General features: G+C 37.8%; 1 protein-coding gene across 1 annotated transcript in view; it reads right to left on the bottom strand.

The window, feature by feature from the left end:
• PPP1R16B (protein phosphatase 1 regulatory subunit 16B) overlaps positions 1-23,199 on the bottom strand; it is a 153,061-nt gene that overhangs the window by 101,956 nt on the left and 27,906 nt on the right. The gene's annotated exons all lie outside the window — the stretch shown is intronic.

The following is a 23,199-nucleotide window of genomic DNA, read 5'->3' on the forward strand; positions in this document are numbered from 1 at the left end:
TGAAAAGTGACTTGAAAACGGATTGTGATCACTGAGAATTTTCGGCTCCATAGGAAAAACAGGACTTAACGGATCACAAAAATATTTTGTGGGTGCATGAAGGAGTTGAAAATGCATTAATGTGATCAGATTAAATCGAAAAGTGGCCTTTCGGACAGAAAAAGACCCAAAAAGGCCTCAGTCTAAAATAAAATTGTGATCAAGGCCATAATGGTAATCTTTCATTACAAATGGCTAATGTATACCATACTGATAGATATGTGGGAGACAGTACATTATAGACCAGAAAGAAGTAAGTTACATAGTCATATCAATCTTCAAATCAGACCTACATCCCTGTATAAACAGCAAAGTAGGACCAGCGCACCTGATATGCAAAAGCAATGTCTCAAATTGGAACTCATCAGTTAAGAAACTGAATATTAAAATATATTTTAATGAAAAAACAGCCAAAATACTGCAGTGTGTAATTAAATACTGAACATCTGGCAAGCCAGGTGAAGGGTTATCTTAAAGGGACATGAAATCCCACATCTTTCTTTCATGATTCAGACAGAGTAAGCAATTTTAAACAAATTTGCAATTTACTTAAATTATCTAATTTGCTTTGTTCCTTTGGTATTCTTTGTTAAAAAGTATACCTAGGTAGGCTGGGAGCAGCAATGCACTACTGGGAGCTAGCTGCTGATTGGTGGCTGCATATATATCATTTCAGTCATTGGCTGACCTGATGTATTTAGCTAGCTCAGGTGGTGCATTGCTGCTTCTTTAACAAGGGATTCCAAGAGAATTAAAGGGACAGTATACACTCATTTTCATATAACTGCATGTAATAGACAATATTATAAAGAATAAGATGCACAGATAGTGATATAAAAATCCAGTATAAAACTGTTTAAAAACTTACTTAGAAGCTGTCAGTTTGGCTCTGTTGAAAAGGTAGCTGGAAAGCCCACTGCAAGTGGGAAATAAGACCCCCCCCCCTTCCCCTTCTTTTACATATGAAAAGACCCTTTACACAAACAGGAGCAAGCTGGAGAAGGTAGCTGACAGTATTCACATAAAACTTTGGGGCTTGGTTAGGAGTCTGAAAATTAGAGCAATGTTATTTAAAAATAAGCAAAACTATACATTTATTTTAAAAAAAACTTTATGGGCTATATAAATAGATCATCTACAAAACATTTATGCAAAGAAAAAATGAGTGTATAATGTCCCTTTAAAGCACATTTGATAATAGAAGTAAACTGGAATGTTGCATGCTCTGATTCATGGTAAGCTGGGGTTTCATATCCCTGTAATGCTACAGACGGTGGCAGTAGTTTGGGGGAGGCCCTTTCCTGTTCCAGCATGACTTCACTGTTCCCCTGGGCACAAAGAGAGGTCCACGAAGACATAGTTTGACAAGTTTGGTGAGGAGCAATATGAGTGGCTGAACAGAGCACTGACCTTAACCCCAAAGAACAACTTTAGGATGAATTGGAAAACTATTGTGAGCCAGAGCCTCTCGTCCAACATCAGTGCCTGATCTCAAAAATGATCTTTTGGCTGAATAGGCACAAATTTCCACAGACAAAACACAAAATGTTGTTTTCCAAGAATAACAGCTTTTATTGCTGCAAAGGGGGGGGGGGGGGGGAGTGATTTTGTAATGAGATATACAACAAGCTCATATAGGTGTGATGGTCAGGTGTCCACATACGTTTGGCCATATAGTGTATGTTTTGAGCATTATTGGGTGTGAATAAAAAGATTTCATTTAAGAGACATTTTGTTGTAATAATAAAATGCTCCTATTTGTTAGAGCTTTTTATTATTAAAGGGACATGATCTGTGTTCTATCTAAAAATAGAAGTGTACAACAGTGTTTTTGTATTGTAGTAAAACAGATGTTCCTGTGATGTCTCAGGATTCACTATCACCCACTTCCTGGTTTTCTCTCCATTTAAACCGTTTTTACTTTTCATGAAACAAATATTTTAACATGTTAAATAAAATGCTGCCCTTTGTACATACATTATAGAACAATTTGATAAACATGACCCTTTAAACACTGATGGCAAACAATGTGTTTCACCCCTATAAATCAGTTAAAGGGACAGTAAACATCTTGCAATTACAAGACATTTATGTTGTGTTGCTACAGAATAACATAGTCTAATAATTTTTATAACAAATTAACATAATTTTACTGCAATTATTTTTCAATAGCCAAACTCCACCCACCAATTGCCTTAGTTGGAGGAGCCAATCTGGGTTTTAGTCCGCAGGCAACAAGGCTAGCCCCAGTCATAATGTTAGTATAAAGCAGTGCTTTTCAACATTTTTTTTGCCGTGGCACACTTTTTTACATTACAAAATCCTGCGGCACACCACCATACCAAAATTTTACAAAATGACACATTGTAGCCTAATACAGCATATATTATACATCATAATGATTGTCTGTGAATGAATGTCAATATGTCATGGTTGTAAATGATGCCTGCCTGTCTGCCTGATGAGCCTGTCACATCAAAGCAAGCAAAATTTAAAAAATATGTCACACTGTTCTCAGTCTGCCGCGGCACACCTGAGGATCTCTCACCGCACACTAGTGTGCCGTGGCACACTGGTTGAAAAACACTGGTATAAAGTATATTGTTTTGCAGTTGCTATCTGATACAGCCAATTAGGAACAGGCATAGAAGTGTTAGGCTTGAAAAGTCAGCAGGGAGCATTTCATGTTCTGAGATTTAGAAATTGCTCAATTATTTAGAGCTGAATTACAGGAAAAGGAGGCAAAGTAAATATTATTATGAAAATATAATGCAACGTTGTTTTATTACTTTCTTATATAAAATCTTAAAGGGACACTAAACCCAATTTTTTTATTTAATGGTTCAGATAGAGCATGCAATTTTAAGCAGCGTTCTAATTTACTCCTATTATCAATTTTTCTTCGTTCTCTTGCTATCTTTATTTAAAAAGCAGGAATGTAAAGCTTATGAGCTGGCCCATTTTTGGTTCGGAACCTGGGTTATGCTTGCTTATTGGTTTGCTAAAAGTAGCCACCAATCAGCAAGAGCTATCCAGGGTGCTAAACCTAAAATGGGCTTGCTCCTGCATTTTAAATAAAGATAGCAGGAGAATGAAGAAAATTTGATAGTAGGAGTAAAATAGAAAGTTGCATGCTCTATCTGAATAATGAAAGAAACAAATTGGGTTTAGTATCCCTTTAAGGTTTTGCTGTCCCTTTAAAGGGACAGTGTACTGTAAAATAGTTGTTCCCTTAATGTGTTTACAATTGCTTTTTTTACCAACTGCAGAGTAAAAAATGTATGAAAATTTGCTTTTTAAGGTTTGTGTATATTAAAGCTCTGATTTTGTGTTTTGAAACCACAACATAATACAATGGGTTGAGCTTGTAGGTATAATCAGATCTCATTACTGTATCACATTGTGCACATATACCTGCTTCTTTATCTTATATCTGTCCATAAAACAATCACCAGTACTTGGAGAGAACAAAGGAAAATCAACATTGTATTACCTTATCTCTGCTATAGCCCACTGGGAGTGTAATTTCTTCTGCTGCCTGTGTTTACAAAACTTATCCATAGCTTGGACCTGCGGCCACAAACTTTCAGAATAGATGGGGATACCACATGCTAAATTAACTATTTCAAATGCCAATATAAGGGTAAAGGAGCTACTTGTAAACCATTTAATACACTCCAGGTAAAGTGGATCATTGGGAACAAATTAAAGGGGAGACAAATTTTGAGTAAACTGTCCCTTTAAACTTGTGTATAAGGAGTGCTCCTGCATTGTGGCGCCTGAGTATGAGTAGAACTATGTGTTTAATCACTTTGCAGGGGGTTAAACAAATAATGTGCAACAATTGTTTGTTTAATTTAAGATTATTCTAAAATATCCCTTTTAATTGCACAAATGATGCTATTTCTATTGAACACAGGACTAGAATCACCTAACGTATCATTATTATAAGAGCAAATAATCTTGTTTGGATTTCTCTAGATATTTTATCCTCCGAAACAATCAGTCTTTATCTACATTCAGATGGCTGTGAATAGAAAGTAGAAGAACGTGATAGATAGATTTCACTTATTGTGTAAAAGGGAGGCCTAAGTTATATAAGACCTTGTTGAGTGTAATTATGTAAGATTGTTTTCATCTTCAGAAAGTTAGGTTAAGTTAAAATAAATGTATTTTGAATGCACCCATCACTTTTTTTGTGAGTAAATATCTTTAATAAGTTACCATGAGCTTATAATAATGATGATTTACAACTGAAGAGAAAAAAAAATAGATTGTTTATAAATTTATTTCAATTTTGCATTTCTCTCACATGAACTGTAAAGTGTAATTAATTATAAAATAACATTTTATAATTGAAAAAAATCACGTTAACAGTCACCTTATAACATTGCAGAGTGTTTCTACTCAATAAGTTCAGCCAGAATGCCAGGACCCTCAATTAGTGGAAGTAGCATCAGTGTGCAGGAACATTTTATAGATGCTGCCCGTTTCACTGACTTTGAAACATGTCCAACACTTGATTGGTTAAAGGGACAGTCTACTCCATAATTTGTATTGTTTAAAAAGATAAATAATCCCTTTATTACCCATTCCCCAGTTTTGCATAACCAACACAGTTATATTAATATACTATTTACCTCTGTGATTACCTTGTATCTAAATCTCTGTAAACTGCGCACAAGGTTATCTAAGTGGCACACATGAACTAGCACTATCTAACTGTGAAAAACTGTTTAAATTAACTGAGATAGGCGTCAGCCTTCAGGGGCTTAGAAATTAGCATTTAAGCCTTCCAAGGTTTAGCTTTCAACAAAGAATAACAAGAGAACAAAGCAAATTTGATGATAAAAGTAAATTGGAAAATTGTTTAAAATTGCATGCCCTATCGGAATCATAAATGTTTAATTTTGACTAGACTGTCCCTTTAAACATTAGTGAATGAAGAAAGCCAGTTTCAATAGGTACAGGGATCCCCAATACAAAAAAGAAAACAATGTATACCAGTGCTGCATAATACACCACATACTGGCACTCTGTATTACACATTTCTAATCACATGTACTTCATCATCTACCAGCACTTCCATAAAAAAAGTAATTACTTTCCGCCACAGCACTTTCTCACACCAAAAGCCAGAGCTACTAATTAAGTATCAGTAATGCAATGTATAAAAATTAAAGCTCTTCTACTACAAAGGTAATGTAGCCTTAAACACAGGAACTGGTGGGACAGTGTAGAACAGGGGCTAACAACATTACTTGATATGTAGGAGCCAGCAGAAATATTGAGAAGCCAGGCACACAGATTGTGTATCATCCAAAAAGCCAGGCACACACATTTTATATCATCCAAAAACCCAGGCAAACACATTTTATATCATCCAAAAAGCCAGGCACACACATTTTATATCATTCAAAAAGCCAGGCACACACATTTTACAAAAATCTAACATTTTAGAAGGGAAAAATAAAATTTTAGGATCTGGAAGTTCACTGTACTGCACTTACATTTTTCCTCTTTATGTAACAGCTACTATCATTAAAATGAAGCATTATCTTTACAACACAATGCCAGTGCTAATGATAGGTATGAAATATTACATTACCTTCAGTTACTGAACACAATAATAAAAGTATGCATGCAAACAATAACCCAGGGTGGTTTTAGAACACACTATAGGGTCACAACCCTCACCTGAGGGTGTCAGGCAGAATTACAGCTGACGTTGAAAAAAAGTTCCTCACAGTATTGTAGTAATACCATATAGATTAACATACCAGAAAACATTGAAAATATTTTGTAAAGTAAATTACTTTGCAAGTCCAATGGCATCACAAAAATGTTACCTACTGTAATTTAGAAATTGTTCTGCCCTCTTTAATTTATATTGCAAACTTATTTATTTAAAAAGACATGGAAGAAATGTATTTACCTCTTGTGTTTGCACCTAATTTTGACCCATATACCTAAGCTTTATTTATTTAATTAAATTTTATTTTCAAGTGCCATTATAGTGCAAAACTTATATGTTCTAATTTGTTACAGCAGGTATTTTTTTGCACTAGCAAGTCTATGTGTTCAAACCCTGCAAGTAGAGATCGTCAGCCCTAGAGAACTCCCTGCAAGCTCAGCCCATTTTGGGCCAGATTGCAAGTGACATGTTATATGTATGTGTCTCTATGTTAAAGCCCTCTGCCTGCCTTTTTCCGTTGCTTGTAAACAGCTATTACTTATACAAAAATAAACATAATGGAGAAATGTATCATTCATTTTATACTCTGCTGCTGGTATAAGAAGTCATTGGAAACACATAAGGGGAAACTAATTTTACAGTTCACTGTCCCTTTAAGATCAGCAATATGTGATTTTTATTAGTGACAACATTTGGATACTTATTTTTACAATACACAAAGATCAGACATCCTCAAACTTGGCCCTCCAGAGGTTTTTGAACTACATTTTCCATGATGCTCAGCCAGATGATATGCTGGCTGAGCATCATGGGAAATGTAGTTCCAAAACCTCTAGAGGGCCAAGCTTGAGGATGTCTGATCTAGATGAACAAATAATTCAATGGACTATCAGAATCTGATGTAATAATTTTAAGGCAATTTACTATACTTGGAGAACAACCCTACACCTTATAGGGACACTAAACCCCAACATTTTCTAGCATGATTCAAGTAGAGAATGCAATTTTAAACAACATTCCAATTTACTTCTATTATCTAATTTGCTTCATTCTTTAGATATCCTTTGTTAAAGAAATAGCAATGCACGAGTGAGCCAAATCACACGAGGCATCTATGTGCAGCAACCAATCAGCATCTACTGAGCCTATCTAGATATACTTATTAGCAAAGTATATCAAAAGAATGAAGCAAATTAGATAATAAAAGTAAGTTAGAAAGTTGTTAAAAATCACATCCTCTTTTTAAATCATGAAAGAAAAAATTTTGGGTTTCATGTCCCTTTAAAGGGACACTGTACCCAAGATTTTTCTTTCATGATTCAGATTGAGCATGAAATTTGAAGCAATTTTCTAATTTATTCCTATTATCAAATTTTCTTAATTCTCTTGGTATCTTTATTTAAAATGCAAGAATGTAAGTTTAGATGCCAGCCCATTTTTGGTGAACAACCTGGGCTGATTGCTGGATAAATTCATCCACCAATAAAAAATTGCTGTCCAGAGTACTGAACCCAAAAAAAGCATAGATGCCTTCTTTTTCAAATAAAGTTAGCAAAAGAACAAAGAAAAAACAGAATTTATGTTTACCTGATAAATTTCTTTCTCCAACGGTGTGTCCGGTCCACGGCGTCATCCTTACTTGTGGGATATTCTCTTCCCCAACAGGAAATGGCAAAGAGCCCAGCAAAGCTGGTCACATGATCCCTCCTAGGCTCCGCCTACCCCAGTCATTCGACCGACGTTAAGGAGGAATATTTGCATAGGAGAAACCATATGGTACCGTGGTGACTGTAGTTAAAGAAAATAAAATATCAGACCTGATTAAAAAAACCAGGGCGGGCCGTGGACCGGACACACCGTTGGAGAAAGAAATTTATCAGGTAAACATAAATTCTGTTTTCTCCAACATAGGTGTGTCCGGTCCACGGCGTCATCCTTACTTGTGGGAACCAATACCAAAGCTTTAGGACACGGATGAAGGGAGGGAGCAAATCAGGTCACCTAAATGGAAGGCACCACGGCTTGCAAAACCTTTCTCCCAAAAATAGCCTCAGAAGAAGCAAAAGTATCAAACTTGTAAAATTTGGTAAAAGTGTGCAGTGAAGACCAAGTCGCTGCCCTACATATCTGATCAACAGAAGCCTCGTTCTTGAAGGCCCATGTGGAAGCCACAGCCCTAGTGGAATGAGCTGTGATTCTTTCGGGAGGCTGCCGTCCGGCAGTCTCGTAAGCCAATCTGATGATGCTTTTAATCCAAAAAGAGAGAGAGGTAGAAGTTGCTTTTTGACCTCTCCTTTTACCTGAATAAACAACAAACAAGGAAGATGTTTGTCTAAAATCCTTTGTAGCATCTAAATAGAATTTTAGAGCGCGAACAACATCCAAATTGTGCAACAAACGTTCCTTCTTTGAAACTGGTTTTGGACACAGAGAAGGTACGATAATCTCCTGGTTAATGTTTTTGTTAGAAACAACTTTTGGAAGAAAACCAGGTTTAGTACGTAAAACCACCTTATCTGCATGGAACACCAGATAAGGAGGAGAACACTGCAGAGCAGATAATTCTGAGACTCTTCTAGCAGAAGAAATCGCAACTAAAAACAAAACTTTCCAAGATAATAACTTAATATCAACGGAATGTAAGGGTTCAAACGGAACCCCCTGAAGAACTGAAAGAACTAAATTGAGACTCCAAGGAGGAGTCAAAGGTTTGTAAACAGGCTTGATTCTAACCAGAGCCTGAACAAAGGCTTGAACATCTGGCACAGCTGCCAGCTTTTCACTAAAAAACTCTAAGCCATCTCCGTGGAGATGTTGCCTGTACAACGGCAAAGAGAATGACTGGGGTAGGCGGAGCCTAGGAGGGATCATGTGACCAGCTTTGCTGGGCTCTTTGCCATTTCCTGTTGGGGAAGAGAATATCCCACAAGTAAGGATGACGCCGTGGACCGGACACACCTATGTTGGAGAAATGATAATAGGAGTAAATTAGAAAGTTGCTTAAAGGGACAGTTTACTCAAAAATTTTCTCCCCTTTAATTTGTTCCCAATGGTCCACTTTACCTGCTGGAGTGTATTAAATTGTTTACAAGTAGCTCCTTTACCCTTATATTGGCATTTGAAATTGTTAATTTAGCATGTGGTATCCCCACCTATTCTGAAAGTTTGTGGCCGTGCGTACCAGCTATAGATAAGCTTTGTAAACACAGCCAGCAGAAATTACACTCCTAGTGTGATAAAGCAGAGATAAGGTAATAAAATGTTGATTTTCCATTGTTCTCTCAAAGTATTGGTGATTGTTTTAAGGACAGATATAAGATAAAGAAGCAGGTATATGTGCACAATGTGATACAGTAATGAGATCTGATTATACCTACAAGCTCAACCTATTTTATTAGGCTGTGGCTTCAAAACACAAAATCAGAGCTTTAATATACAGAAATAAACCTTAAAAAGCTAATTTTCATACATTTTTTTACTCTGCAGTTGGTAAAAAAAGCAATTGTAAACACATCAAGGGAAAAACTATTTTACAGTATACTGTCCCTTTAAAATTGCATGCTCTTTCTGAATTACAAAACAATTTTTTTGGGTTCAGTGTCCCTTTAACCCCTTAATGACAACTGACGTACCAGGTACGTCATGCATTAACAAGCAGTTAATGACAATGGACGTACCTGGTACGTCAGTTGTCAAACAGAGTGCTGGAAGCGATCACAAACGCTTCCAGCAGCTCTGAGGGTATTGCAGTGATGCCTCGATATGGAGGCATCCTGCAATACCACTTTACAAGCCTCCAATGCAGAGAGAGCCACTCTGTGGCCCTCTCTGCACCGGTAGCGATAGTGCCAGTGTCCGCCGGGTGCACCATGCGCGTGCGTGTGCACGATGCGCGAGTGTGCACGTGAGCGTGCATGTGCGTGTGCACGGGGGGCGCGTGCACGTGCACCCATTAGCCACACTGACACCAATGAATGAGGGCAGAAAGGGGGAAAAAAAAAGGGATTTTTTAAAAAAAAATATATAAAAGGATCTGGGTGGGGGTGGGGGTATTGTGGGGGGCTGCTACACTACAGAAATAGTTTTTTAAGTAAAAAATAAAATAAAAATACTTTTTGGGGGGTTTTTGGGGCCAAACTGGGTACTGGCAGACAGCTGCCAGTACCCAAGATGGCGGTAATTAGGTAGGGGAGAGGGTTAGAGAGCTGGAGGGGGGATCAGGGAGGTTGGGGCTAAGGCAGGGGTCCATCACAGCTAAAATACTTTTTTATTTTTATTTAAAAAAAAAAAAAACTCTTTTATTTAGTACTGGCAGACTTTCTGCCAGTACTTAAGATGGCGGGAACAATTGTGGGGTGGGGGAGGGAAGAGAGCTGTTTGGGAGGGATCAGGGGGTGGGATGTGTCAGGTGGGAGGCTGATCTCTAAAATTAACCCTGCAAGCTCCCTACAAGCTACCTAATTTAACCTCTTCACTGCTGGGCATAATTAACGTGTGGTGCGCAGCAGCATTTAGCGGCCTTCTAATTACCAAAAAGCAACGCCAAAGCCATATAAGTCTGCTATTTCTGAACATAGGGGATCCCAGAGAAGCTTTTACAACAATTTCTGCCATAAATGCACAAGCTGTTTGTAAATAATTTCAGTGAGAAACCTAAAATTGTGAAAAATGTTAAGTTTTTTTTTGTATTTGCTCGCATTTGGCGGTGAAATGGTGGCATAAAATATACCAAAATGGGCCTAGATCAATACTTTGGGTTGTCTTCTAAAAAAAATATATATACATGTCAAGGGATATTCAGGTATTCCTGACAGATATCAGGGTTCCAATGTAACTAGCGCTAATTTTGAAAAAAAGTGGTTTGGAAATAGCGAAGTGCTACTTGTATTTATTGCCCCATAACTTGCAAAAAAAGCAAAGAACGTGTAAACATTGGGTATTTCTAAACTCAGGACAAAATTTAGAAACTATTTAGCATGGGTGTTTTTTGGTGATTGTAGATGTGTAACAGATTTTGGGGGTCAAAGTTAGAAAAAGTGTGTGTTTTTTCATTTTTTCCTCATATTTTTTTTTTTTTTTTTAGTAAATTATAAGACATGATGAAAATAATGGTATCTTTAGAAAGTCCATTTAATGGTGAGAAAAACGGTATATAATATGTGTGGGTACAGTAAATGAGTAAGAGGGAAATTACAGCTAAACACAAACACTGCAGAAATGTAAAAATAGCCATTGTCATTAAGGGTAAGAAAATTGAAAAATGGTCCGGTCATTAAGGGGTTAAGGTAAGACAACAAACTGCAAATTAGATACAGTTATGAGGCAGGGTTAGGCTGCAGTGTGCTCTTTCAGTTTTCAGGACAGGAAAATCCACAGTTTTCAGACTAAAGTGAAAGTATATTGCAAATTAGTTTTACTATGTATAATAAAAAGGACAGGAAACCTTAACATTTTCTTTCATGATTTGGATAGAACATATTTTAAAAACTTTCCAGTTTTCTCCATTATCAAATTTGCTTCATTCCCTTATACAATTTTAGGAAGGAACTGCATTGCACTACTGGCAGCTAGATGAACACTTATAGTTAGCCAATCACAAGAGACAAATGTGTGCAGGCACCAATTAGCAGCTAGCTCCCACTAGTGTAGGATATGTGCGCATTCTTTTTCAACAAGGGATACCAATAGAACAAAGCACATTTGAAAATAGAAGTGATTTTAAAAATGTCTTAAAAATAAATGCTCTATCAGAACCATGCAAGTTAAATTCTGACTTTCCTATACTTTTAACCCCTTACCGACCAAGGACGTGCAGGGAACGTCCTCTAAAAAAATTCAGTTAACGACCAAGGACGTACCTTGCACGTCCTCGGTGTGGAAAGCAGCTGGAAGCGATCCTGCACGCTTCCAGCTGCTTTCCGGTTATTGCAGTGATGCCTCGATATCGAGGCATCCTGCAATAACCTTTTTTAGCCATCCGGTGCAGAGAGAGCCACTCTGTGGCCCTCTCTGCACCGGACATCGGTGGCTTTCTTTGTTGGTGGGTGGAAGCCGGTGTGGGAGGCGGGTGGCGGCCATCGATGGACCTGGTGATGTGGAGGGGGGCGGGATCGAGGGCAGGGATGACGGGTGTAGGGTAGCCACCTCGGCCATGTTTTCCTGGACACTTATGAGTTACACATGCTGCAGGGTTTGCATGGAGGAACATGATTAGTGCTATCCAGGATTACTAATTGTGTGCTGACCAGGGCTGCAATTTATGTTCCTCTCTGCACACCCTGCAGCATGTGTAACGCATAAGTGTCCAGGAAAACATGGCCGAGGTGGCAACCTATCAGTTAGGGGGTGGGGGTTGGTCGGTGGGAAGCTACACTACAGAAAAAAATAAATAAAAAAACATATTTGTATTGCAAACTGGGTACTGGCAGACAGTTGCCAGTACCCAAGATGGCCCCCAATAAGGCAGAGGGGGAGGGTTAGAGAGCTGTTTTGGGGGGGGATCAGGGAGGTTGGGGGCTAAAGGGGGATCCTACACAGCAGCATATGTAAATATGCTAAAAAAATAAAAAATTCAAAGATACCTTTTTATTTTAGTACTGGCAGACTTTCTGCCAGTACTTAAGATGGCGGGGACAATTGTGGGGTGGGGGAGGGAAGGGAGCTGTTTGGGAGGGATGAGGGGGTTTGATGCGTCAGGTGTGAGGCTGAACTTTACACTAAAGCTAAAATTAACCCTGCAAGCTCCCTACAAACGACCTAATTAACCCCTTCACTGCTAGCCATAATACACGTGTGATGCGCAACAGCATTTAGCGGCCTTCTAATTACCAAAAATCAATGCCAAAACCACATATGTCTGCTATTTCTGAACAAAGAGGATCCCAGAGAAGCATTTACAACAATTTGTGCCATAATTGCACTAACTGATTGTAAATAATTTCAGTGAGAAACCTAAAATTGTGAAAAATGTAACGTTTTTTTTTTTCCATTTGATCGCATTTAGCAGTGAAATGGTGGCATGAAATATACCAAAATGGGCCTAGATCAATACTTGGGGTTCTTTACTACACTACACTAAAGTTAAAATTAACCCTAGAAGCTCCCTACATGCTTCCTAATTAACCCCTTCACTGCTGGGCATAATACACGTGTGGTGCGCAGTGGCATTTAGCAGCCTTCTAATTACCAAAAAGCAAAGCCAAAGCCATATATGTCTGCTATTTATGAACAAAGGGGAACCCAGAGAAGCATTTACAACCATTTATGCCATAATTGCATAAGTTTGTAAATAATTTCAGTGAGAAACCTAAAGTTTGTGAAAAAATTTGTGAAAAAGTGAACATTTTTTTTTTATTTGATCGCATTTGGCGGTGAAATGGTAGCATGAAATATACCAAAATGGGCCTAGATCAATCATTTGGGATGTCTTCTAAAAAAAATATATATACATGTCAAGGGATATTCAGGGATTCCTGAAAGATATTAGTGTTCCAATGTAACTAGCGCTAATTTTGAAAAAAAGTGGTTTGGAAATAGCAAAGTGCTAATTGTATTTATGGCCCTATAACTTGCAAAAAAAGCAAAAGCAAAGAACATGTGAACATTGGGTATTTCTAAACTCAGGACAAAATTTAGAAACTATTTAGCATGGTTGCTTTTTGGTGGTTGTAGATGTGTAACAGATTTTGGGGGTCAAACTTAGAAAAAGTGTGTTTTTTTCCAATTTTTCCTCATTTTTTTTTTTTTTATAAGATATGATGAAAATAATGGTATCTTTTGAAAGTCCATTTAATGGCGAGAAAAACGGTATATAATAATATGTGTGGGTACAGTAAATGAGTAAGAGGAAAATTACAGCTAAACACAAACACCGCAAAAATGTAAAAAATAGCCTTGGTCCCAAACGGACAGAAAATGGAAAAGTGCTGTGGTCATTAAGGGGTTAAGCATTTTTTTATTACCATCACAATGTGTTTATTGTCCCTATAATGAAATAGTGTAATTTAGAAATTTGTTAGATTAGTCTCACAAAAAATGTTTAGAATACTTAATTTTTTTAGTTATCTTAACTGTCCTATAAATAAAGACGCATGTAATATGCTAGCAGAAGAGCTAACAATTTAGTGCTAATATCAGCCTCTGAATCTCCCATCTGAAACAATGGTGCTATTTTATTATGTCCTCTTTATAGGAACACACCCCTTATGGGAACATCTGTCTCACACCCACAGAACTGACTCAGAATGATGCCAGATAATTCCTGTTTATTTTTCTGCCTTTTTCCTTTGGTTATCTCTCCCGGCAGGGAGTCTGGGATAAACACATACTGCCATACCAGACCTGTACTCATACATAAGTGTCACAGCATCTTCATCCTGCCTGCAAACCCTTCTCATATCCCTATAAGGATTGCACCCTCTAAACTAATAATCCTTAAAGGGACAGGAAACCCATTTTTGTTCTTTCAATATTCAGATAGAAAGAACAAAATTGAAATGTGCAAGGGTGTATTTAAATGTGAAATGGAAGCATCTTTGCACTATACTTCCATTAGCAAAAATGCTTCTAGTAGATGTTATTACAGTTTTTCTGCAGCATATGCACATATCCTGTGAGGGCCCAAGCACCAGTATTCAAATACCAGACCTTCTCAGAGAGTCAGTGGTGGCTCGATTTACGTCTTCACATAAGCATCACAGGCCACCTTCAGTATAAATACTGGTGCACGGGCCCTCACAGGATATGTGCATATGACTCCGAAAAACAGTAATTACTTTTACTAGAAGCATTTTTACAAAATGCTTCTATTTCAAATAAAATGTATTTATACACATTTCAATTTGACTTTTCTATCCCTTTAAACAACTTTCCAATTTACTTCTATTATAAAAATTGCTTTGTTCTTGTGGTATCTTTTGTTGAAGGAGCAACAGTGCACTTCTGGGAGCTAACTGAACACATCAGTTCAGCCAATGACAAGAGGCATATATGTGCATCCACTAATCAGCAGCTAGCTCCAAGTAGTACTTTGCTGCCCCTGAGCCTAACTAGGTATTTTTTTCAACAAAGAATTCCAAGAGAACAAAGCAAATTAGATAATAGAAATAAATTAATGTTATTTAAAATTGCACATTCTATCTGGATCGTAAAAGAAAACATTTGGGTCTCATATCACTTTAATGAATTCACCTCCTAAATTTCCTGCAAACCATCTTATATACCTGTAAAAGAACCCACTTCCTAACTTTTCTGTAGCCTCAATAATAGTAGTGAACCCATCCAGGGGTCAAGTCGAGTGGGGAACGTATGGGAACTGAGTTCCTGCAACATTTTTGCAGGAGGAACCAAGTTCCCCCTGGACAGAGAACAGAAACACTTCAGTAAACACTGCTGGTGGGAAGAGATGGAGCACAGTCTGGTTAGAGGGATAGTGAGATCCTCTAGTAATGTGCAGTAACACTTCCTACAATACACTAAATGTAAGACTGTCAGTGATCCTGCTGTGTTATCACCCCTGTTATGAATATTATCTTAATTATCTTGTATTACACATGGTTCTTACATTTCTGTGTGTCTTGCTTCTGGGTTATTTAGCTCCCCTCAGCAGAAATAGGACTATTGCGCCTTAAATGGGTGAGACTCTGTGACAGAGGAGGATTCTCAGGCCCAAAGGCAACTATTCAACCCTTCATTGGATTTAATTTGCTTTCATTAACCAAAGTGTATAGATTGTATACATAGATAAATACAGTGTGTGTGTGTATATATATATATACACACATTATTAATAGTGAGGGAGGTTGGAAGTCTTGGTAAGTTCCCACACTTTTTTTTGTAGGACTTGACCCCTGAACCCAATGCCTAACTTTATGCCCCGGTAGTCCTAACTTTATGCCCCGGTAGTTTTGTTAAAGTCTACCCTACAATTTCTGTGCTTCTCACAACAAAAATACCTTGGTCTTGTGTAAAAATTGTTCTGTGCTTACATTCTTTAAAGGAGGCCAAAATTCTGTAAACCAAGTAAGCAACAACATGATGGAAAATTTACTCAAATAACTACATACTGTACATACATTAATTAGGTAGGTGTTTTGCAGTTAATTTCCTAATTGGTGATGTATACTCTGTTTTTTTTATAAAAAAATATTTATTTTAATGTCCATTTTAGGTGCTGCACACCTTCTATTCTGCCTACAGCATATCCTGCTTATGCCTATACTGACACAGGTCCTTTATTCTGCTTATACCTATACTGACACACGTCCTTTATCCTGCTTATACCTATACTGACACACGTCCTTTATCCTGCTTATTCCTATACCGACACAAGTCCTTTATCCTGCTTATACCTATACTGTCACAAGTCCTTTATCCTGCTTATACCTATACTGACACACGTCCTTTATCCTGCTTATACCTATACTGACACACGTCCTTTATCCTGCTTATACCTATACTGACACACGTCCTTTTTCCTGCTTATACCTATACTGACACAAGTCCTTTATCCTGGTTATACCTATACTGACACAAGTCCTTTATCCTGCTTATACCTATACTGACACAGGTCCTTTATCCTGCTTATACCTATACTGACACAGGTCCTTTATCCTGCTTATACCTATACTGACACAAGTCCTTTATCCTGCTTATACCTATACTGACACACGTCCTTTATCCTGCTTATACCTATACTGACACACGTCCTTTATCCTGCTTATACCTATACTGACACAAGTCCTTTATCCTGCTTATACCTATACTGACACAGGTCCTTTATCCTGCTTATACCTATACTGACACAGGTCCTTTATCCTGCTTATACCTATACTGACACAGGTCCTTTATCCTGCTTATACCTATACTGACACAAGTCCTTTATCCTGCTTATACCTATACTGACACAAGTCCTTTATCCTGCTTATACCTATACTGACACAGGTCCTTTATCCTGCTTATACCTATACTGACACTCGTCCTTTATCCTGCTTATACCTATACTGACACACGTCCTTTATCCTGCTTATACCCATACTGACACAGGTCCTTTATCCTGCTTATACCTATACTGACACAGGTCCTTTATCCTGCTTATACCTATACTGACACAAGTCCTTTATCCTGCTTATACCTATACTGACACAAGTCCTTTATCCTGCTTATACCTATACTGATACAGGTCCTTTATCCTGCTTATACCTATACTGACACAAGTCCTTTATCCTGCTTATACCTATACTGACACAGGTCCTTTATCCTGCTTATACCTATACTGACACACGTCCTTTATCCTGCTTATACCTATACTGACACACGTCCTTTATCCTGCTTATACCTATACTGACACAAGTCCTTTATCCTGCTTATACCTATACTGACACAAGTCCTTTATCCTGCTTATACCTATACTGACACACGTCCTTTATCCTGCTTATACCTATACTGACACAAGTCCTTTATCCTGCTTATACCTATACTGACACAGGTCCTTTATCCTGCTTATACCTATACTGACACAGGTCCTTTATCCTGCTTATACCTATACTGACACAAGTCCTTTATCCTGCTTATACCTATACTGACACACGTCCTTTATCCTGCTTATACCTATACTGACACAGGTCCTTTATCCTGCTTATACCTATACTGACACAAGTCCTTTATCCTGCTTATACCTATACTGACACAAGTCCTTTATCCTGCTTATACCTATACTGACACAGGTCCTTTATCCTGCTTATACCTATACTGACACACGTCCTTTATCCTGCTTATACCTATACTGACACACGTCCTTTATCCTGCTTATACCTATACTGACACACGTCCTTTATCCTGCTTATACCCATACTGACACAGGTCCTTTATCCTGCTTATACCCATACTGACACAAGTCCTTTATCCTGCTTATACCTATACTGACACAGGTCCTTTATCCTGCTTATACCTATACTGACACAGGTCCTTTATCCTGCTTATACCTATACTGACACAAGTCCTTTATCCTGCTTATACCTATACTGACACAGGTCCTTTATCCTGCTTATACCTATACTGACACAGGTCCTTTATCCTGCTTATACCTATACTGACACAAGTCCTTTATCCTGCTTATACCTATACTGACACACGTCCTTTATCCTGCTTATACCTATACTGACACACGTCCTTTATCCTGCTTATACCTATACTGACACAAGTCCTTTATCCTGCTTATACCTATACTGACACAGGTCCTTTATCCTGCTTATACCTATACTGACACAAGTCCTTTATCCTGCTTATACCTATACTGACACAGGTCCTTTATCCTGCTTATACCTATACTGACACAAGTCCTTTATCCTGCTTATACCTATACTGACACGTCCTTTATCCTGCTTATACCTATACTGACACAAGTCCTTTATCCTGCTTATACCTATACTGACACAGGTCCTTTATCCTGCTTATACCTATACTGGCACAAGTCCTTTATCCTGCTTATACCCATACTGACACAGGTCCTTTATCCTGCTTATACCCATACTGACACAGGTCCTTTATCCTGCTTATACCTATACTGACACAGGTCCTTTATCCTGCTTATACCTATACTGACACAAGTCCTTTATCCTGCTTATACCTATACTGACACAAGTCCTTTATCCTGCTTATACCTATACTGACACAGGTCCTTTATCCTGCTTATACCTATACTGACACAGGTCCTTTATCCTGCTTATACCTATACTGACACAAGTCCTTTATCCTGCTTATACCTATACTGACACAAGTCCTTTATCCTGCTTATACCTATACTGACACAAGTCCTTTATCCTGCTTATACCTATACTGACACAAGTCCTTTATCCTGCTTATACCTATACTGACACACGTCCTTTATCCTGCTTATACCCATACTGACACAAGTCCTTTATCCTGCTTATACCTATACTGACACAAGTCCTTTATCCTGCTTATACCTATACTGACACAAGTCCTTTATCCTGCTTATACCTATACTGACACACGTCCTTTATCCTGCTTATACCTATACTGACACACGTCCTTTATCCTGCTTATACCTATACTGACACAAGTCCTTTATCCTGCTTATACCCATACTGACACTCGTCCTTTATCCTGCTTATACCCATACTGACACTCGTCCTTTATCCTGCTTATACCTATACTGACACACGTCCTTTATCCTGCTTATACCTATACTGACACAAGTCCTTTATCCTGCTTATACCCATACTGACACAAGTCCTTTATCCTGCTTATACCTATACTGACACAAGTCCTTTATCCTGCTTATACCCATACTGACACTCGTCCTTTATCCTGCTTATACCCATACTGACACTCGTCCTTTATCCTGCTTATACCCATACTGACACTCGTCCTTTATCCTGCTTATACCTATACTGACACAGGTCCTTTATCCTGCTTATACCCATACTGACACAGGTCCTTTATCCTGCTTATACCTATACTGACACAAGTCTTTTATCCTGCTTATACCTATACTGACACTCGTCCTTTATCCTGCTTATACCTATACTGACACAGGTCCTTTATCCTGCTTATACCTATACTGACACAAGTCCTTTATCCTGCTTATACCTATACTGACACAGGTCCTTTATCCTGCTTATACCTATACTGACACACGTCCTTTATCCTGCTTATACCTATACTGACACAGGTCCTTTATCCTGCTTATACCTATACTGACACAAGTCCTTTATCCTGCTTATACCTATACTGACACAGGTCCTTTATCCTGCTTATACCTATACTGACACAGGTCCTTTATCCTGCTTATACCCATACTGACACAAGTCCTTTATCCTGCTTATACCCATACTGACACACGTCCTTTATCCTGCTTATACCTATACTGACACAAGTCTTTTATCCTGCTTATACCTATACTGAGCTTAGATTTTTTTTGTACCTTAAATTTCCAATCATTGCCCTTTATATGTTCATTTCAGTGATTTGAAGCAGAGGGTGAGGTTCCCCATCCGGACCATGATCACTTGGTACAAAGGGGTAGATTTAACAAAGGCTAGGCGAACTCTGTATGTGCTTCGCCTGTAACTGCGCCCCAGCTCGCCTCCGGAGAAGCGCACATGTGCGCCTGAATTTATAAAAAAAATAGATGTCATTTTGCGCGTTTAGTAAAAGGCGAGGTGGGGCGTAATAATGATAAATTTCGCCTGTTGGAAAAAGCATTTACTCCCTATTAATCACAGTACATCCCTATAAATATTTACGCCGCCATGTCTTGATTATGAAAAAAGCATTTTTTAGGTATCTATTTTGCATATATTTATATTATATAATGTTTCCGTGCTGTTTTTGCCATGTGTTGGTAATTTAAGATCGCAAAAATCAATATCAATATATATATATATATATATATATATATATATATATATATATATAAAAAACTCTTGGTACCCGTATGCGCCTGTGGAAGCGCACATTTCTGGCAATAACAGTTTCTTCTTGGCGCCGAGCCTCTGAAAAATGAGTTAAAATTAGAAAGTACTGCATCTCCTCAGTCTGTATGGCGAAATATAGAACACGCAATTTAAGGAGAAATTTCAGTTCTCTATTGGCACAAAGCAATGATAAATAAGAAACTGGGCGTATTTATAGGTCAGGCTGTAAAATTACGCCTAATACTAATGTATATTGGTGCACTCGGGAGTGCAACCATGCGCCTAGGCGTATACAAGCGAAGTGCGAAGTTTCTTTCAGATTTGCGCAATTATAGGCGCAGATTGCTTTCATAAATATGGCGATTGGTGCGTATGCGTTATTTTTCCCGCAATTACAGGTGAATTGCTTTGATAAATCTACCCCTAAGCTTTGTCCGCACCTTCGTTAACAGCGCCTCATAGTGTTATGTTGCAGAACCACATCTGATCCCATGTCTCAATTATACTGCAGTCGTTTAATTTGTGCTGAACCTGCAATTCCATCCTGTCTACAGACTTTCTGCTTTTTCCTCTAATAACCACAAACCCACATCCTGTCTCAGTCATCACCTGTTGCTCATGTATTGACCACACACTTCATCTGCTATCATGTCTGCAGTACCTATGTAATATGTGTGAACTGACCATGTACAGAGTTATGGCACTGCTGCTGTATGTGCGCTGTCTGTACCTAGTTATTTCATGTATACACTGCTTCCCTTCTACTATTTCTTTACTTGCCCCAAATACACATTTTATAGCATCTCAATTATGTATACTATGTTTTTTTTTTCCTTTTTGTGCCCCCTCCTAGTCCCCAAAATCTTCATCATTCCTGAAATGTTGTGACAGAAAAATATTAAAGGGCCAGTCTACTCCAGAATTTTTATTGTTTACAAATATAGATAATCCCTTTATTACCCACTCCCCAGTTTTGCATAACCAACACTGTTATATTAATATGCTATTTACCTCTGTGATTACCTTGTATCTAAGCCTCTGCACACTGCCCCCTTTTTTCATTCTTTTGACAGACTTGCATTTTAGCCAGTCAGTGCGGACTCATAAATAACTCCACAGGAGTCAACATAATGTTATCTACATGGCACATGTGAATTAGCACTGTATAGCTATGAAAAACTGTCAAAATGCACTGAGATAAGAGACAGCCTTTAAAGGGACAGTATACTGTAAAATAGTTTTTCCCTTAATGTGTTTACAATTGCTTTTTTTTACCAACTGCAGAGTAAAAAATTTATGAAAATTAGCTTTTTAAGATTTATTTCTGTATATTAAAGCTCTGATTTTTTGTTTTGAAGCCACAGCCTAATAAAATAGGTTGAGCTTGTAGGTATAATCAGATCTCATTACTGTATCACATTGTGCACATATACCTGCTTCTTTATCTTATATCTGTCCTTAAAACAATCACCAATGCTTTGAGAGAACAATGGAAAATCAACATTGTATTACCTTATCTCTGCTTTATCCCACTGGGAGTGTAATTTCTTCTGCTGGCTGTGTTTACAAAGCTTATCTATAGCTGGTACGCGCGGCCACAAACTTTCAGAATAGGTGGGGATACCACATGCTAAATTAACAATTTCAAATGCCAATATAAGGGTAAAGGAGCTACTTGTAAACCATGTAATACACTCCAGCAGGTAAAGTGGATCATTGGGAACAAATTAAAGGGGAGAAAATTTTTGAGTAAACTGTCCCTTTAAGGGTTTAGAAAATAGCATATGAGCCTACCTAGGTTTAGCTTTCAACAAAGAATACCAAGAGAACAAAGCAAATTTGATGATAAAAGTAAATTGGAAAGTTGTTTAAAATTGCATGCCCTATCCGAATCATGAAAGCTTAATTTTGACTGGACTGTTCCTTTAATGTCACTACACCTTTATTCAAAACACCAAGCTATCCCTGTACAAAATTCACATTGACCCATCTCTGAAACTCCATTCTCTCTCTGCAATATTCTACTTTGCTATTTTTACTTCATATTGGTTTGCTACTGCTCCTGATTCCATTAAGCACTATTCCAAACAAGTATCTTTGCAAACATTCCCGTATTCAGTCCACAAAGAGTTCTATCATAGTTGCATGCGCCCTCTACCATAAGGCAAAGTAATCACCCTTTCAAAACTAACATCCATCTTAATAGAAATCAAGCTCTTTGTAACTACAGGTAGCCCTCAGTTTACGCCAGGGTTAGGTTCCAGAAGGAATGGTTGTAAATCAAAACCGTTGTAAATTGAAACCCAGTTTATAATGTAAGTCAATGGGAAGTGAGGGAGTTAGGTTCTAGGTTCCAGGCTCCTCTCAAAATTGTCATAACTAACACCTAATACATTATTTTTTAAAGCTTTGAAATGAAGACTTTAAATGCTAAACAGCATTATAAACCTAATAAAATAATCACACAACACATAATATATAATTAAACTAAGTTAAATGAACAAAAACATTTGCTAAACAGCATTATAAACCTAATAAAATAATCACACAACACAGACTTCACTTGCATTTTTCTTCAAACGGTTCTTTCTATGCATTCCAACCTGGACTGATTTATAAACAGGAAGATCTTGTTCCTTTGAAATCTGCTTGATAGCTCAGGACTGGTTAAACTGATTAATTTCAGCTTGCTTGGCTTTGCTGCAACACAAGCGGACAGCTCCACCTACTGGCTATTTTAATAAATGCACTGCTTCTCAATGCTTTTCAATAGCAGTCACATGACTGGAAAAAAAGGTTGTTATTCTGAAACGGTGTAAATTGAACCGTTGTAAAACGAGGGCCACCTGTATATCAAATATGGACTCATATTACAGCAACCTACAAATGTGAATGTCTACCACAGACTGATGTTCAGGTAATCTGACCAAAGGGAAGACTACAAGTGAATTTAACCAACGAGAGCTTAAGAAAATCCTAAAATCTGGTCAAATTTGAATATCGTCTTCTAATTGATTTTGGTCTCTG

This window comes from Bombina bombina, chromosome 1, assembly GCF_027579735.1.
Source record: "Bombina bombina isolate aBomBom1 chromosome 1, aBomBom1.pri, whole genome shotgun sequence".
NCBI lineage: Eukaryota > Metazoa > Chordata > Amphibia > Anura > Bombinatoridae > Bombina > Bombina bombina.